Below are 15,557 nucleotides of genomic sequence, written 5' to 3' on the forward strand. Positions count from 1 at the left end.
AAGTAACTGATAAAGTAGAAAAAAGAAAAAATCAACTTTTGAAGCAATTTTGAAATGCTTGGTAGTGAAACTTGATTTAAAGCTCTTTTTAAGTATTGGGAGATGCAGGGGGTGGTGGGTGTGTGTGTGTGTATGCGCATCACCCCCTGCATCTCCCAATACTGAAAACGAGCTTCGTGTGCCTCTGGATCTGCACGGGGCAGGCTGTAGCTGCAGGGTAGAGCTGGAGCTGGCACTACACGGGGCTTTTCTTGCTGGGGTTTGGCTCAGAGCAGGCTCCGGTGGCACTGGGAGGATGCAGCAGCCACCCCAAATTTTGCTGCAACTCTGCTCCCAGCCCCACACCACCGCCTGGCACAGCCCCAGCTGAACATCCCACTTCCACCCAAGCACTGGGAAAAGCTGCAGCGGTGCGGGGCTGGGCATGGAGCTGTGGCAAAATTTGGGGTGACTGCAGCCTTCTCCCAGCCCCGCTGGAGCCTGCTCCGAGCCCAGCCCCTGGCGAGAAAAGCCCCATGCAGCACTGGCTCCACCCTGTAGCTGCCACCTACCCATGCCACGCAGATCTGGGGGCACACGCCCCACCTTCCTGGGGTGCAAGCAGCAAAGGAGGCTGCTGCTCCGTCCCATGCCCCACCTGCCCTGGCTAGGCAGTGCCTGCCCCTGCCCCATTCCCTCTCTCACTGCAGGGAGTGTTGATCTGTGCCCCCACACCTCTTCCCTCCCCTTCTGACTTACCAGCTGGAGGCAGGTCTCCACACTGCTGGCTCTGCTTCGTGCTGCACTGTGGCTGTGCAGCATGGCCATTTAGTGGACAAATTATTGGCCACATAGAGCCGATATCCAATATAGACAATTTTCTTCATATTGGTACCAATCCGATATTGGAACAATGTATCAGTGAATCTCTCATATATATGAGCACTCTCATACAGAGTGCTGCCATGACAGTGGGGAATGAGGGGTCGGAGCAAGGGGCGTGAGGCCAGCAGTGCTGGCCTCGCTCCCCCCTCCCCCCCCCACCCCCGATTGGAGGCAGAGGGGGATGGCAGGGACCGACTGGGATGGCTGAGTGCTGCCATGACAGCGGGGATGGAGCGGGGGTAGGGGGGCAAGGCCAGTGGTGCTGTCCTTGTCCCCCTCCTTTCCAGCCCTGCTCCTTGGAGGCGGCAGTGCAGGGTGCTGGCAGTGCAGCGCTGGCCTTGCCCCCCCGCTCCACTCTGGCTTAGCCACTGCTGCCATCAGGCCCTGACAAAAGCCAATGGGGAGAAGTGGGGGGGGGAAGGGGGAACACAGTGTCGGCACCCTGCTGCTACCACCGAGCCCTGAGAACAGCTGGGAGGGAGGGGGTTGTGTGCGGCCAGATGCACAGCGGTGACAGCCTGGGGTGCTAGATGGTGGCTGCACCTGCCACGTGCAAGCTTCGCCCCCTCCCCCGCGCCTGGGAGGCAGCGATGCTGCAGGGTGGAACGGCAAAGGGTGGGAGGGGGCGCACAGGGCTGGAGGCAGAGCGGCGGCATTGTGGGGCGGTAGTTGGCAGCACTCCCTCCCCACCCACTCCCCCCATCCCCCTCCATTCTTGATAGGCATTTGGCTAGTAGTTATAATAAATGTTACAATACTCTGTGGGGTTCCTTCAAAGCTGAGTAACCTAAGTTATTCCACAGAGATCAACCTTCTTGACTTTTTTCCTAGGCTCTAAGTGTTACAAATATCATGGGGTTTTTTTTCTTTTTTTTCATTTGGCCCAACAAGCTTGCTTTCTATTTTAGACCAGTTTTGACATCTCCTGAGAATAGTTCTCTTGGGCTCTCTTTCTACTTCGACCCTAACTAACAGTAGAAAAGTAAGAGTTCACTTTCATTTGTTCAATTGATAAATTCTGAAGATCTGAAGTTCTGTGGGCTGGGCAAAGAATTAATTATTCATACCAAACTGTTTGCCCGTCCCTAATGGAAATCTGATAGGCAAATAGAATTATTAGAATGAAACAGCTTTGCAATATTGAATTGTTATTCAAGGGTTTATTTTATTTGGCAGTTAAACATGAAATGGATTTTGTCAAATATCTGAGTTGGAAATTTATCCAAGAGTTGTAACTTTATTGATAGAAAGGGAATGGGTATGAGAAGCCACATTCTTTTCTGTTTTTCTAGCTTTATGCCTATGTCATTAAAATCCTATTATGGTCCATTGAGTTAATCACCATTACTGTCGGGGGTGTTGGTTATAGCCATGTTGGTCTAAGGACATAAATAGACAAGGTTCTTTTGCAAGCTTTTTGGCACAAACACCCTTCGGGAGTAAGGAGAGTCTACTGGTGCTCCTGTGCTCTCCTGATTCAGTATCTTCCATGTTTCAGGGGTACCTTGTCATCTAGTCCAACCCCTTATAACCTTGTAATTCATTACAGTGAAATTCTTGTTTGTATAATGTCTGCTGCTTCTGATTTTCTTGTGTTTTATATTAATTCTGAAGGTAGGACTCCCAAAAGAGCTAGTTGAGCACTGGGAAAGAAATGAAAGCTCTTCTGCTAATCTTGGCGTGTTTTCAAAAGAGCATTAGGAATAAGATAGGGCAAAAGAAGAGGGAACCATGAACAGAAGATTAATGAGAGGCAAGTGATAGAAAGAATGGTGTGAAGTGCAGCTGGAGAATGTGGAAAGAGGTGAGGTGATAAGAGAAGTTAAAATAGCCCATAAACATACCTCACAGAATGCAAGTATCTAAGACTTTCCTGTGAGTTGCTATTAGTCTGAGCTGCTGCATCCCATCTGTAGGCACTTCCAGACTTGATAGGTAAGCACCACGTGAGGCTTGAGTCTATGAACCCAGAATATTTCCGTTTGCCAAAGTGGTTTAGGCATGAACAACTAGCTCCAATCCCTGCTGGGGTATTACTGCACCATTTGCCAGGTTCATTTATTTTCAGTGCTATGAGGTGTGGTTTCATGGCATATCTGACTTCTACCTCTGCTGATGGTTCTCACATTAGTGTCTAAAATCTACTGCTAAAAAAGAGGCTGCTTCTTGTGCGTTGGCTCTGTCTCATATACAGCAAATCTCTCCTCCTTGGCAAGTTGATTGAATACAATTTTCCTTGGGCCTCCCTTAATGGAATAATATAGTTGGGAACGGTACCCCTTTGAGCAAGGGGTTGGACTAGATAACCTCCTGAGGTCCCTTCCAACCCTAATTTTCTGTGATTAAGGCATGCAGGTACATTATGTATGTTTATTTCTTACGTAAGTCAAGAGATTCTGAAGGGGAAGGTCCAACACTTCATTATTCTGTATAGAGAAGAGCTGTCCAACTTCTGAGTGACTACACACCACACAGATCACAGGCCCTGGGATGCATACAGCAGGGACTACATGCCACAGAGCTTGCACAATACAATGGTAGTTCAACCCCATCCGCCCCAGCCATAGTTCCATGGGCAACACAAGCCACCACCTTCCTCCCACATCTTGCCATACAGGTAACACAAGCCCTGCTTACTAGGAACTAGAGTTGGGAGGCCTAGTAGGTTGTCTAGCCTACCCCTTGCTTACATATGGTTGTGACCCACAGTATATTTTCCTAGTGCATTGTCCAGTCCACTTGTAAAACACCAAGTCCATAAGAATTCACATGTCCTGGAAAGAGACTATTTTCCTATCTAATTTCCCTGTGAAAAAGGTTGTGGGTTGTTTTTTTTCTTGATAGCTAAAGGTTTCTTTACCACATCCTCACCCCATTACTTTGCATGTTCTCATGCTCAAGTTTCCTGCATTGCTCAAAACATGAAAGTAGGCATCTTACCTCCTTCCCAGATGCCATGTGCTCCTACTAAAAAAACATGCCTATTTAGCTTCCTGATCAGTGCAGTGCTGTGATCACTTCATGCACAACAGCTTGCTGAATTGAAGGCTTATTTACTGCTCATAAATACTTCTTATCCTCTGCTAGTCCCACTCCCAAAGAGCATTACCTTATGCTACTGTGTTCTAGGAGGAGAATAAAACAAAATCCTGTTACATTACAGAAATGGAAAAATCCCTTTTCCAAGGTAGAGAAAATGCTCATAAATATGGAGTGAAGTTGTCAGTTCACGAATGCCCGTGCTCAATTTCCCACTGGTTTCAGCGTGGCCAGACTGTTTCAGTTCTTTATGTTCTGTAAAAATGCAACATGATACTTAAACTGGAAGACTTACTCTTATTGTTTTTGTGTGCATGGTGGTGGTGGTGCCTGACATGTCCAGTCATGGACCAAGACCTCATTGTGCCAGGCCTTGCACAAGTGTAGAGCAAACCGATCTGTGTGCCTATTGAGGATGCTTCTCCATTTCCTCCTCTTATTTTTACGTTATACAGGTAAGTGTTGTATTTTCTTTTTTTAAAAGTAGAGAGAAATGCTTTATCTGCACAGCAGAAATTGCTCTCTATTGAATGTTGTTTGCAAGTAAACATCCTTTAAACAGTGGATCTTGTCATTATTGCAGTCTATAATGACTAAGCAACTTTAATTAATCTGTTTGAAAGGAGCAAGGTGGGACCCCGGATTGTTTGTTTACAATGAATCAAAATCAGGAAGGCACCTTATACAGTAAATCTATTTGCTTCTAAAATTGCACATACTGGGAATTTGCCAAAGAATATTTTCATAGGTGTTCAGTCATTTTAGGTATCAATCTAGGTGAGCATATTTATATTTTTATAACAAGTATTGATTTAGAAGCATCTTGCTGTTAAAACGGATGCATTTAAAGGTAACAGGCACATGGAATAAGTTAGGGGTAAGGGATTCCTTTAAATTAGCACAAGCGAAAACTTCTTTAAGTAAGGCAGATGATAGAGATTTCTTGAATCAAGCCCTAGATCCAAACAGATCCACTTTTTTCTGTATTAGAATCTAGATGCAACTCAGTTCTGCAACATGGAATGAACCTGTTGTTCCACTGCTGTGCTGTATGCACAGACCTCTCTGGGACTTGCTGCCCCATAGTGGCGGCAGCTCTGACTCCAGAGCTTTGCAAAACAGCTCTACAATGTCCTTAGACCAACACAGCTAAAACCTACACCCCTGCAATAATGGCTCTGGCTTTGGAGCAGAGCAGAACAGCCTCATGGCAGCAGCAACTCCAGGGCCCATACTGCACAGCCCCAGAGTAGCTGGAGCAGCACCCACTCTGGGACTAGTCTGTGGGTCCCAGCCAGCCTGCAGACTGTTCCCATGCCACTCATCTCATGCCCTGCAGGCCGAATGAGTTTAACACTTGTGACACCTTTTCCAACTTACCTATTTGGAAAGGGATTTACACGTGTGCCCCATTGGTCAGGAGAGTCTTTCTTTTTTTCTGGGATGTATAGGAATAACAGGCATTTTACCAGTTTAGAAATAACTTTCATAGCGCACACACCATGTTTAAATGGATGTAACAATTATTTTTGTCAAGAGGGCCTTGTTATGTGACTATTTTGAGATCATTGGTGAAAGACCAGCATTCATTTTGAGTCAAGGGAGAGACTCTGGGTTGCACCTCTAAAAGGCACATCACAAAACTAGCAGCCTTTGAGGGAAGTAATGATGTGACTTCTGTAAGCATACTTTGTGTGCAGCTCATCCTGGGATGTAGTCGGCCTTGTCAAAGACCCAGAACAACTTACCCAGTGCTCCAGGACTGACTGAATTAAAAAAGCATCTTGGGATTGACATGTGGGCCACAAGGCAGCCAGGAATTTCCCTAGTGCTACAAGTGGTAGCCACACATCTCATATTTCCTCTCTGGCCGGTTTACTGTTTCTCTCTTTGCTCCAGTGTGTTTGGGTTTGATGTGAAAATTTTCATTTGACCACATGATTAGCATTAGGGCTGTGCGGAATTTCGCCAGCAGTTTCGTTTCAACGCTCTTTCGACTCGTTTCAAGCTTGAAACAGCAAAATTGAAATGAAACGGAGAGCTTCAAAATGGCCTCGAACAAAACAAGGCAAATTGAAACATTTCAAATTTTTCAAAAAGTTTTGACTTTCGAAGCTCAAGCTGGGCTTGCCTGCAGGGAAACAGAAACTAAAGTAAAGGGGGGGTGGGAAGGAGTGCTCTCATTATTGACTGTGTAGCTGGCCAGTGACTGTCAGTGCCAGTGCCAAATGGAGAGGAATAATCACTTCCCTTGATCTGCTGGCAGTGCTCCTACTAATGCAGCCCAGTATGCCATTAGCTTTCTTTGCAACAAGGGCACATTGTTGGCTCATATTCATCTTATTGTCCATGGACTCCCTGGTCCTTTTCTATGCAGAGCTGCTGCATAGCCAGTCGGTCCCCAGCCTATATCAGTGCATGGGATTGTTCCTTCCTCAGTGCAGGACTTTGCAATTCTCCTTTATTGAACCTCAGGGTATTTCCTTTGGCCCAATCTTCCAATTTGTCTAGGTCATTCAGAATCCTAGCCCTTCCCTCCAGCATATCTACTAGGGCTGTGTGAAATTTCACCAGCAGTTTCATTTCAACACTGTTTCAATTAATTTTGAGCTTGAAACAGCGAAATCGAAACAAAACAGAGAGCTTTGAAACAGCCTCAAAACAAAACGAGGCAAGTCGAAACGTTTTGAAATTTTTGAAACGTTTCGAGTTTTGAAGCTCAAGCTGGGCTTGCCTGCAGGCAAACAGAAACTTAAGTAAAGAGAGGGAGGGGGAAGGAGTGCTCTCATTATTGACTGTGTAGCTGGACAGTGACTGTCATCCTTCCCTGAGGTCTCTTCCAATCCCAGTGCTCTGGGGGAGGGATGGAAAAACTGTGTAAAAGGCAGCACTGTTTGAACTGCCCTGCTTTCTGCCTTGGTGTCAGTTACTGAGCGGTGTGTTCCAGGTTTGCCTGTCAGCAGCTAGGGGTGCAGGGCCCCAGAACCCAGACTCCCCTTGTACCCATCTCCTTGACAGCTGGCAGACTTTGTGGCTGCAGCTGGGGCTACGAGGCCTGCAGTTTTCACCCCCCTATGCCCTAAGACAGACACAGTCAGTTGCACAAGCACCCATGCCACAAGTTTTGCCTGTCAGCCGCCAGAGGTGCAGGGCCCCAGAACCCAGAAGCCCCTGCACCTATCTCCTTGACAGCTGGCAAATTTCATGGCCTCAGCAGGGGCTAGCATGCCTACAGCTTTCACCCTGCTGTGCCTTAACACACACCGTGTCACCCATGTCACGAGTTTTGCTTGTCCGCACCTTAAGGTGCAATTTCCCCCAAACCCCTGCATTCATCTCCTTGAAACTTGGCAGGCTTTGTGTCCTCAGCAGGGGCTAGTATGCCTGCAGTTTTGACCCTGTTCTGGCTTAACACATGCACATGACGCAAGTTTTGCTTTCAAGAATTTGAGGTGCAGTTTCCCCCAAACCCCTGCACCTATCTCCTTGAAACATGGCAGGCTTCATGCCCTCAGAAGGGGCTACCATTCCTGCAAGTTTCATCCAAATCAGGCCAGAAATTACAAAGTTACAGGCTGTTTTGAGCTTCCCCATTATAGCCTATGGGCGAAACGGCAAAACAGCGTCAAAACAGTGAACTCTGGTTTCACTGTTTCGATGCAATGAAATGGAACAGTGGGTTTGAATCGAAACAAAATTCTAAACGAAATGCTGTTCTGTCAAAACGCACGTCGAAACAGAATGGTGTCGTTTCACACAGCCCTAATTAGCATTTGCTTTTGGCATTTGAGTTATGGCAAAACATTTAAGCCAAAGTAAGCAAATTAACAATGTGGAGATATCTTTAATTGTGCAGAACACATGATTTCTCTCCAAAATCAATGGAGCTGCATCCAGTAATGTCAGTAGTGGATATCTTTAACATGGCAGTAAGCTACAGTCCCAGTTTGGCATCTTTGGTTCTACCAGCAAGAGGAAATCCTGAAAAATCGTGCTCTCCCTTGCATAGATGTCAGCTGTCTAACTTTCTCTTCCTTAAGCAGCTTGTACTGAGGCTAATGGGATGTGATGTGTATATATACTGAAAAACAGGCATTCTGTCCATGGACTTTATATTTTTGTGTAACATTCTTGCTTTAATTTTATTGTGTTTTGATTCTGGAGACTAGCACAAGAATGTGGAAGAAATGCTGGCTGTTGCACACAATGTATATGCTGACTTCAGCCATTTCCTTATGCTCCATCGTGCTTTGTCCCTTCAGTAGATCAAAGTATAAGGTGGAATTTCATCTTGCCTATACTTGACAAGCTGGCTTAACATTACAATACCATAAATATGTAATCAGTGACACAGTATGGAGATTCAGGAAAGGAGGGGTAGTTGTGGGCAATAATCACCCTGAGAAAACTGAAGGAAGTAGAACAAGTTGTGAGCCACATCATGCTCTTTATTTTCTAACTGAAGAAAATAAAAGACCATATGGAATGTTCTACAGAGCAGCTGATAAGACTGCTGTTGCTAGTAAAGTGTTGGGGAACCAGATTGTTGTGAGCTATCATGTTCAATACATTAAAGGATCAAGAATGCAAGGTATGGCTCAACAAGATACAATGAGCCTGGATCAATGTACTTAAATTCTTACCAGTAATCTAGCTAAGGGCATATTTAGATTAAAAGAGTCTAGGGAGAGAAATTTCGCTGCTGATGTTGTGGAGCAATCAGTGGCTAAATTCTACTAAATTTCTTATTTACATATACACTGGGTGATTCTTAGTTTGCTACAGCACATGTTATGTGCAGAGTAAAAACAGAGGCTGTCCAGGCTTGAAAACACCCATAACTGACACTTGATTGTAGTAATCTTGTTCAAATATTTATAATGCATGACAAATGAGATTAAGTCTCCTGTGTACCATACAAAAGTATTGTTTGCTGGCTCCCAGAGCCTTTTGGATGTATTCCAATAATTTTCCAATTTGCACACATGCCTGTGCACTTTCTGTCTCTAGCCAGCAGATTCAGTTTTCAGGAAAATCAAGAATCCATCTGTTCTGTGTTCTGGTGTATCTGTTCTGCTTTTGGGAACTTGAGTTGTCATCAAAGTTAGAAGGTCATACAGCCATGGTTTTCAAAGTGATTGCCAGCCAACATCAGTTCTTGTGGCTGTGCGGGCCGGGCGCGAGCTGGGCCCTTTTTCGTGCTGCACGCGGGCTGTGTCCAGCAGCCCGGGCACGCAGGGTCGGAGAGAGAGTCGCAACAAGCTAGAATTAGGCACAGACTTGTAGCGGTAGTTTTAAAGATTGTTTACTTACACCAAAGATGGTCGTGGCGTAGGCTGGAAAACTTGCTTGAGTTGCGGTTACAGACAAAGACAACACGGACGGTCACGTGGAGTTTGCTAGGCTCCACGGAAACAGAGCTCCGAATGCTCTGGGTGAGCGCGCCACCAAAATCGGACTCGTAGATACGTCTTATAAATTCTTTCCGCTCGAAGACGGGAAGAGGTGGGCGATGGATCAGGTCGCCAAGCTCCTCTGAATCTCACACAGGGGTCTTTACTTCCCTGCCGTGTACCCAGAGTCCCCACGAGATGGATGTGGAGTCCTCTTCGGCTTGGGCGGAAACTGCTCAAGCCTCTTATACGGCTAACAGGCCAATCGTTAGCCGCCACGTGGGAATAATTTAGAATTAGCCAATAGTGGGACACAAATTTGCATGCGGGTGGCGGGAACTCTTTTGCACCGTGCATTTCTCTTGCAGCTTGAGCAATGCACCCTGCAAAAGAAGCTGCAAATAGACGGGAAACTCGTCCTTGCACCGGAGTTTTCCTCCGCAGCAGAAAACTCCACCGTGCAATGAAGTTGCAATCTGGCGGGGATAATTCTGGTGCCGAAGCACACACAAAATCATGCCTTTGGGTTATGACAGTGGCCATTTCTAACAGGCACATTTGAAAGAGATTGTCCCATTCTCTCTTAGATTCAGTGAGGAAATATCCCTGGCATCTTGATCTCGAGAGAGTCTAGAGGAGAGCCACACAAATGATTAGAGGACAAGAGAGCAGGCCTTATGAGGTGAGACGGAAAGACATGGGACTCTTCAGCCTGGAAAAGCATAGGCTTAGGGGTGACTTCGTGGCAGCCTATAACTACATAAGGGGTGTGCATCAGGAACTGGGAGAACATCCGTTCACCAGCGCACCCCATGGGAAGATTAGATCCAACAGTCATAAACTCTTGGAAGACTCTTTTAGGCCGGACATAAGGAAAAACTTCTTTGCTGTTCGGGTCCCCAGGGCCTGGAATAGACTCTCCCAGAGGTGGCGCAGGATTCCTTTTAAGAAAACACTTGGATGCCTATCTTGCTGGGATCATTTGACCCCTGCTGATTGCCTGTCCTTTGGGCAGGAGGCTGGACCAGATGATCTTGCGAGGTCCCTTTCAGCCCTAATGTCTATGAAATCTATGAAATATTAATTTATGTGCTATAGCTTTTGTCATTGGCGATCCCTCCCACAGGTCAAGTAAAGGATTGTAAATGAGTCCATTAATGGCTAAGGAGGCTGATCCTAGAACTGCAAATTGTGTTATAGTGCAGTGATGCTTAACTTATCCAGCCATGTGGGCCAGATCTGTGGGGGCCAGCATGACCCTGAATGCTGGATTTGGCCATGGTGTGACCCTGCACACTTGTTCAACCCCAAGCTGTGGCTGGATTCAATGCATGGGGTCAGGCCAGTGCACAAGACAATGTCAACCAGACTACATGGCTCTCCAAGCCCTGCAAATTTGGCAGTACAGGAGTGGCAGCAGCATTACTTGCCATGACACTGGGCACAATTTAACACTGCAATTGCTCCCCCAGCCACCAAATTTCCAGATGTGCAGCGGCCCTACGGACTGGATTATGTGACCCTGTGGGCTGAATTTGGCCTGTGGGCCAGAGGTTGAGAACCACCATTTTAGCGTATTCCTAAATGGAATAGTAATAGTGTTGGTTCATTCATCTTGTTGTTTATATATTGAACTGCGCCAGACCAGTGTTTGCACAGATGCATAGCACTCACTGGAGTAATACAGAGCCACAATCATGCAGCTGACAGCTTAATTGAGCCACATGCTAGCAGCTTTCTAGTGAATGATGTTTAAATAGAGTGTTTGTTACAAAAGTTATAAGTAAGTTTCCTGAGCCAAATCTCTAAAAATACTAGGCAGAGTAGGTCAGTGGATTAGGCCTACTGTGTGCCATAGCAGTCGAGTCTGTGCACACAGGCAAGATGTTTCACAAAAGTAACCACAGCAAAGATCAAGTTAAAGATAGGCACAAAGTCTTTTCTCATGCAGGAGGCAGGAAATGTTAAGTTCTGAATTTCTGGCTCCATGATGAAGACAAGGAGATTTCAAACCAGCAGCTCTCATGATTGGTGGAAGGCCTATGATTTTGCACAGCCCTTCTCCCTCTGGCAGCATGCATCCTGAAGGAGCTGCATGAGTTAGGAAGTCCAAGCATCATTAGGGGCAGATGTTGGGGGGAGTAGTAAGGAGAGTAATACACGTCTACTTCCCTTTGGCTGTGTGGCACAGGTGGGTCCTGCCAGAGCTCTGCAGGCTGAGTGAAGGAGATCAGCCATAGAGGTGAACTCCCTGAGTATGCTCAGCTTTGGCAGGAACTGTATTAATCAACCTTTGGTGGTCTCACGGTTTACTGACCATGCATAGCACAGCGCAGCCAAGGTGGATGTGGTCTCCCCTCCCCTCCTGGATCCACCCATGAGCATCTTTAACACTTCTCTGAATTTCAACTCTGAGGGAATCTGCTGTGGCGGGTAGGGGAGATTGTGGAGAAATCAAAATGGTGAATAAACAATCTTCACAAATTCCTGTGCAGGAACAGCCAGCAGAAAAACTGCCTTGGAATTGCAGAAAAGAGAAGACTATATTATCGAACCAGCACTTTCCTTTCTCTGTGACCCAACCAAGTGCTGTGTGTTGCAATCTGCTTGTCCTGAACTGCTAGATTAAGTGGCAGTGTTGTACAGAATTTCCAAACCTAAGGCCAACCTTACCTTTGTGTTTTTTCTTTCTCCTTTGAGGAGCCACATGCTTTTTCATTTTCACTTTTTTAACTTTTTTTTTATAATATATATATTTTTGAGCAAGAGAGTGTTCATGTCCCAGGCATTAACAATTTAAAAGGTTTGCCTATTGCTATACAGCTTTGGTGTACTAATGAGAGCTCCTAGTATTATGGGGGCTGTCTCTTCAAAATGCTTTAATTAGTTATGTAAGCTTGTCCACTCCCATGTCTTTTTTTTCGCGGGGTGAGGCGGGGGAGGGATTGATTGTGCACAAAAGAAAGCAGTTGGCCTATCTAATCTAAAGGTATTGATTCTACACAAAAGAAAGCAGTTGGCCTATCTAATCTATTTTATGTTTTGGGAGTGCCCATAATTGGAACACCAGATATGACAGAGTGTTCTCATAGTAGCTCTTTAATCCTGTAATTGTAGCATGTACTGGAGAGGTCAGAAAATCAGAACACGTGAAAAAGAGAGTGCAGGGAGATGTGACTTGATGATCAAGATTGTGTATATTTAAGGTAAAAAAAATGCTTCATTCTCCAGATATTGACATTTGAGGATACTTTTTACCACAGTTTGAAACTTCCTCTGTTAACTGAGTCAGCCAAATTTCACACATCTGTGATTAAGCAGAACATTCAAGCATGACAGACTGGTCAAATCTGTCACACTTCAAATATTCCATTAAATATTGAGTGTAAATATGTCAATGGATGAATCTGTTCAGTGTACACAATATTACAGAGCCATGTTCAGATTTATATTAAGTTGATTTCAATTTCAGCTTTTCTTTATTAATAACAATAGTCATTATCTGTTGATTTAAAAAGGAGAAGCTGGTTAAACTTTCTGCAGCCTTAGTCTCTAAATTATCCCTTCTCTGGCTTTGAGTTCTCAGGACTCTCTCAAGAAATATATTCTTACTTATTTTATTCCTATTTTATGGTCTGCTTTATCATTAATTAAACATAGTCATGATGACCCTGTTTAGCCAGATCTGTTGCTCTGATTAGATTAGTTCCCATTAGCTTTGAAACCTCTAAAAAAAGAAATGTGTCTGTAGTTTTCAAGTAGTTAGAGTATGTATAAGGGTAAGCTTAGTAATGTTGTATTGTAACAAGAAAAATCCTACACTAGGTTTCCATGTTTTTCTGGACTCTAAGAAACCAAAACTATTTTGGGAGGTACTTATTATAGTATGTTGTTGGATTAGTTGTATTTGTTAATCTTCAAAATAAAACAATAAACGGAACCTGGAATTTTTTATCAGTGTGACTCAAGAAAAAAATCAGTGAAAATATTATATAAAGATAACTATTTTCAAATTTGTGGAAGGAAACCTTGGACCCCTCCAGGTCCTTGGGTGGGGTTAGAACAATTAAGAGCAGATGAGTATCTGCCCATCAGTATTCTTCCCTCTCTATACCCTTTCATGGAAATCCAGTTCAAACCAAGTTCAGGTATGAGACCATACCAGTTGAAATTATGCAGCAGAAATCCCCCGTCTTCTAGTTTGAATTATAGTTATTTAGCAAGTGAAAATGTGTTTCAATAACTAACGTGCCTGTCTGTCTTCTACATAAACCTGAACCTGAAAGGGGTTAGGCTGGGACCTGAGAGACTAGATTTTGGTTCCTTGCTCCCTCACAGGTGTCGTATGTAAGTTTAGACAAGTCATAATCTCTCTTGCAATTTTCCTTTTCTGTAATAAAAGCACTTTCCCATTTCTGATAACAGCACTTCTCTAGGGTGGCTGTGAAGATAAATCTATTAAAGACTGATGTGTTCAAATATCATGGTAACAGGGCCATATAAAAGGCATTAAGCATCATTGATAACTTTTCTGTCTACTTTTATTTAAGGTTCAGACAACACCCTGGATTCAACACCTCGAGGGAGTTTGAATTCGAATCGTCTGGCAAGTTTTGTCTCTGGCTTTTTTCCCCCCTAACTACAAAACTGGGAACTCTGGAGAAATGTGGATGCAGGTCAGAGCTTTGTGACAGAGTCAACAAACCGATGATGTGCTGTATTTTTTTTTTTTAAGTTTGACCCTATATGTGTTAACTTGCTGCTGGCCAGGCAGCGATTTGTAAAGTTTAGAAGCAATCATCCAGAATACTTTGGTAGGCCAACTGTGGGTGGGACAGTGGAGTGTACTACAGATCCCCATGTGGTACTGCTCTGTAATAGAGAGCAGTGTAGCTGGGTAAGGGTATAAAAAGTGTGTCTTTCTAGGCCAGGCAAGGTTCATTGGGTAGATGCGATATCTTTTATTAGACCAACTAAATAGTTGGAAAGAAGTTCTTTGCACGCTTTCGGGCAAAACACCCTTCGTCAGGGTGCCCAAAAGCTTGCAAAGAACTTCTTTCCAACTATTTAGTTGCTCTAATAAAAGATATCACATCTACCCAAAGAACTTCACCTGCCTATGTCCTGAAACCAACACAGCTACAACCAACAACCCTCTTTCTAGGCCAGTGTTTCTCAACCCAGTGCTGTGGCACCCTTGTATCTTGAGATCCTTTCAAGAGTGCGGAGAGGGCCATGCAACATAAGCACTGTTACATAGGCAAACATGATTCACAGGATACACCCAGAGATTTCAGCTAGGACAGTGGTTCCCAACTTTTTTAGACCACAGACCAGCAAACTGTGGACCAGCATACAGTAGATTGGAAGTGACTGGCATGCTGCGGACCAGCAGCCGTATAAAAAAGGGTTGGCTGCTGGGCCGCAGCACGCCGGTCATTACTGGACTTCCAACCCTTCACAGCCCAGTACTGGGCCAGGGCCTGGCGACTGGGAACCTCTGAACTAGGACACAGCAGTGCTAAAAACACAGGGCCCTGCTGGGACCTTTGAGTTCTCTGCAATGGCAGAACTGCTCTTATTTTCATAGGTGTTTGCGTCGGAAGGGACCTTAGTAGGTCATCAAGTCTGACCCCCTGCCCTGGGCAGGAAAGAGCGCTGGGGTCAATGGACCAGGCCAGGTGCTTGTCCAGTCTCCTCTTGAAGACCCCCAGGGCAGGGGAGAGCACCACCTCCCTTGGGAGCCCGTTCCAGATTGTGGCCACCCTTACTACGAAGGTCTTTCTAATGTCCCACTCAATCTGCTCTCCATCAACTTGTGGCCACTGCTCTTAGTTACTCCGGGGGGTGCCCTACTATTATAGCATCTCCTATTCCCTGCTGCCCTCCCTGATGCATTTATAGGCAGCCACAAGATGAACTCTAAGCCTTGTCTTGTGAAGGCTGAAGAGATCCAGGTCCCTCGGTCTCTCCCCGTAGGGCCTGGCCTGCAGCCCTCTGACCACGCGAGTGGCCGCCTCTGCGCCCTCTCAGGAGTCTCCGCATCCCTCTCGAAGTGCGGCGCCCAAACCCCGACGGACCGCTCCGCCCAGTGCCTGTGCTCACATCTGTCCGACGGTGGCTCGAGTCCAGCAAGGCTGACAAGCTCCGCCTCTGATGATCATTCGCGTTTAGGCCCCAGGTTAGCCGGCGGCCCGGCCCGGCCCCGCCTTCGGGCGGGGAAGTGAGGGGCCGGGCCGGGCGGGGGGAGGGAGGTACCTG

This window comes from Alligator sinensis, unplaced genomic scaffold (genome assembly GCF_000455745.1).
Source record: "Alligator sinensis unplaced genomic scaffold, ASM45574v1 scaffold391_1, whole genome shotgun sequence".
NCBI classification, from domain to species: domain Eukaryota; kingdom Metazoa; phylum Chordata; order Crocodylia; family Alligatoridae; genus Alligator; species Alligator sinensis.